A 3,724-nucleotide genomic window follows, 5' to 3' on the forward strand; every position below is an offset into this window, starting at 1 on the left:
ATCTTTTTGAATTTACAGTCTTGGGGGTTTGTTTGTTTTTTGAGGTGATATATGAACTCTTTTAAATATTATTTCATTTTCTATATTCAGAAGTTCTAGGTAGCTCTCTTGTTTCCTGCTTTATGATATTAAGGATTTTTTTTCTGTTTTGTTCTTCTGGGAGATCTGTAATCCTCAGATTGACTCTATGAATTTTGCCTTCAAGATCCAAAAGTTTTCAGTGCATAGAGAGAATATTTTCTTTTAAAGTATTGCTTTTGATTTTTTTCTTATCAATATGCATTTGCATTCCCAGACTACTATTCTTTCTTTGGTTTCTCTGGGGAGACTTAATATGACACATTCCAATTTTTAATGCTATCTATTATTTTTGATTTTGGGATATAAATTCTGCTATCATAATTCTATTTTCTCTTTGGAATTGCAATGAAAAAGCATGTCATAGTTCTCACATTCTTCTGTATCATCAAATCTGGAAATATTTTCCTTTGTTTTACAGGGTTCATTCATGGATGTTTGAACTTTTTTACTAGAGCATACTTTTTACTAGAGCATATTTACTAGGTCATATTTCTTTCTGTTGTTAATGATTTCCATGTTGGTTTATCTACGTTCAAAATTTTTGAATTTTCTTTGTCTGATCTTAGGTAATTTCAGTCTTTTATCCCCTAATTTGTCCTTACAGATTATTTTCTGAGTCCTTGATTTGCTCTACCACTGATGGTTTCCTCATAGCCTGAATCTCAGTGAATCTTAAATTCTATCCAGCTTAAACTTAAATTCATTATACAGCAGCTTAAATTTCCTTTCCAAGTGATCTTTGGGTGGATAGAATTTGCTTTATTGCTAAATTTAGGAACGTCTTACACTAGTCCTATATAGTTAAATTTAGTGAAGTTTCGAGTTTCTGTTAGGAAACAAGGATGAATGTGAAGTTGAGTTCTATTTTAAGCCTAGATTCACATGCTGTCCTTTTCTTTTATTCCAAGGCCTCAGGCCATACCAAAGTGGTACTGGTATCCTACTGGTACTGGTTGTATGTTCCCTGGCTTCTATAGTCTTTAGTCCTGCAGAGGCATGCTGTTCTTCTTTCTTGCTTGAACAAACTTCCAAAGCATGAATAAACGTCCAAACTTCCAAGACACCCCTTCCAAAGGGATGGCCCTGGGAAGAAATGGGGAGAAGGAATGTGAGGTTGGGTTTTGTGGTAAGCCCATAGGGTTCAATTAGTGTTGCCTTGATGCCATACCATGGTTTGTTGGGGAAGGATGTTGAGTAAGTTAAGTATGGAAGTCAGTTCATGTATTATTTGTTTACCTTCTTTTAGATTCTGAGTGTCTTAAATCATATAGACAAATGGAGTTTCATCTTAGGTGCCTTATTTCTTTTTTGCAGAGGTTTGCAAAGTTGAGAGAATCACAGAAAATGTCTTTTATATCTTGTTTATTAGATAATTTGTTTACTGTTGTCTGGTATATTCTCATCTGTATAAGTTTTCAAATTTGAGTGCTATAGTTTTGGGTGCTATCAATTTGGATAAACAAATTTATTCATTATTATGTCATTATTATGCATAATGACCTATGTGTAACTATCATTTGATGGGAGTTTTAACTATTTGGATTTAACATTGATCATTTTTTTTTCTCATTAAGGAATATTGATGAGGTAGGTATCTTGAACTTAAAATTATTTTTCTTAAACTAGTAATATTTAGGTGGACAGATAAATATAATTCCATTCTGCTATCCCCATTTCAAGGAGAGCAGAGCAGAGCAGAGCAGCTTTGTGGCCCCATCTCCCACTTCCAAGGGTTGGCAAAAAAGAAGACTCTAGAGTTATGCATTCTCACCTCCTTGAAAACCACATCTAGATAAAGCCATGTGTACATATGTAGCTTATATTGGCAACACACAAACACACACACATACATACATATGCCCTACACATAATTTTCCACCCAAATTCTGGATATAGAAAGGAAGATGGGCTATATAGAGGAGAGAATTTGGCCAGGCAATCACAGCTCATATGGTTACTGTTATCACAATAAGGAAGCCAGAGCACCTAACCATTTAGATGCCAAAAAAGCTGCTTGCAAAAACCCCTGATGAGTACAGAGCCTCCCTCCCATGCTGTGTTTGCCTGAATCCAGCACATAAAAGTGTAAAGAAGAAAGACTACTGGCAGAGCTGATTATATCCAAATGATGGAGAAATGGGAAGAGGCAAAGTCATACTAGGTAAGATTTAGTTTTTGGAAAAAAAATGAATTCAATTAAGTAGTATGTCTTTATGGTTTTCTCAGATAGTTTTTCCTCTCTGTCTGTTGGGTATATCCCATATTTTCTCATGTACTAGACTGGGCAATAATCTAACAACGAACTTACACAGAGGATTTGAGCAATGATTGAAATCTATCCTTTTAATCCAATTCTGAATCTATCAGTTATGCCCATTTTGGAAGTCATGAGACCTTTTCTAGGATTTTCTTACCCTTACAATACTTCTATCTCTATTCTTGCATTTTTAGTGCTTCCACCCTTTAAGGACAAGCTCAAAATATCATTTTCTTCACAAATCTTCACAAAATCTTTCCCAGTTTAGGTAAGTCAGTAATTTTATTCCTCTAATTCTCTTAGATCATTGATTTATATCTGGATGGAACTTTGATGCAATCTACTCTAACTCCATTTAGGAACTGAGACACAGAGAAGTTAAATGACTGGCACAATAAATACAGGTGTTGGAGGCAGAATTCGAAAGAATTCGAACCAAGGTCTGGTTTGATTTGGTTGCACGACACCAGCAAGTTCACTGACGGGCAGCTGGTCAACCAGGAGAGCTTGGATCGAAGGCAAGGAGCCAGGCTGTAAAACCATCAGATGGCTCATGAGCATCATGGACGATCTGATCCGTCACTGTAATGGCAAGCTGGATGACTACAAAATCAATGGCAGGATGAAAGTTATGGTTGCTTGTTACCCAGGCAATGAAACAGGTTATGTATGGCATGTTGATGAATCCAAATGGAGATGGAAGATGCATCATGTGTATATATTACCTTAATAAAGACTGGGATGCCAAGGTAAGTGGAGGTATTCTTCGAATTTTTCCAGAAGGGAAAGACCAGTTTGCTGACATTGAAACCAAATTTGATAGACTGCTCTTTTTCTGGTCTGACCGACGAAACCCTCATGAAGTGCAACCAGCATTTGCTACAAGGTACCCAATTACAGTGTGGTATTTTGATGCAGATGAGAGGGCATGAGTAAAAGTAAAATATCTAACAGGTGAAAAAAGTGTGAGGATTGAACTTAATAAACCTTCTGATTCAATTGGGAAAGACATTTTATAGAGACTTTGATCCAGCAACACACCTACAATGATGCTATTTATTAACTTGTGAATTTGAATAAATGGGATAAAGGAAAATAGACAACAAGTCAGCATTTTAATGTGGAAATGAGAACATTTTTGTGTTGCATCAAAAAGAAGATTTTGACTGCTGTGGCATTGTACTATGTGACTGACTCCAAACCTGTGACTGTTATTTGGAGAAAATATAAGTAACCAATTAAAAGTGACATATATCTGGACATAAAACAAGTGCCCTACATAGAATTTTTCATTATTATATTTTGCCAGACCTATCATCCAGCTGAGTCAAATTCATCTCTCTCTTTTTTATATAGTTGAATTTGAATTTGCTATAATTTTTGTAT

The 3,724-nt window shown here is 35.4% G+C and overlaps 1 pseudogene; it reads left to right on the top strand.

The window, feature by feature from the left end:
• The first annotated feature begins 1,116 nt into the window (after positions 1–1,116).
• On the top strand, positions 1,117–3,436 carry LOC100020504 (egl nine homolog 1-like; annotated as a pseudogene).
• The last annotated feature ends 288 nt before the right edge of the window (positions 3,437–3,724 follow it).

The sequence above is a fragment of the Monodelphis domestica genome, chromosome 4 (genome assembly GCF_027887165.1).
Source record: "Monodelphis domestica isolate mMonDom1 chromosome 4, mMonDom1.pri, whole genome shotgun sequence".
In the NCBI taxonomy this organism is placed as follows: Eukaryota; Metazoa; Chordata; class Mammalia; order Didelphimorphia; family Didelphidae; genus Monodelphis; species Monodelphis domestica.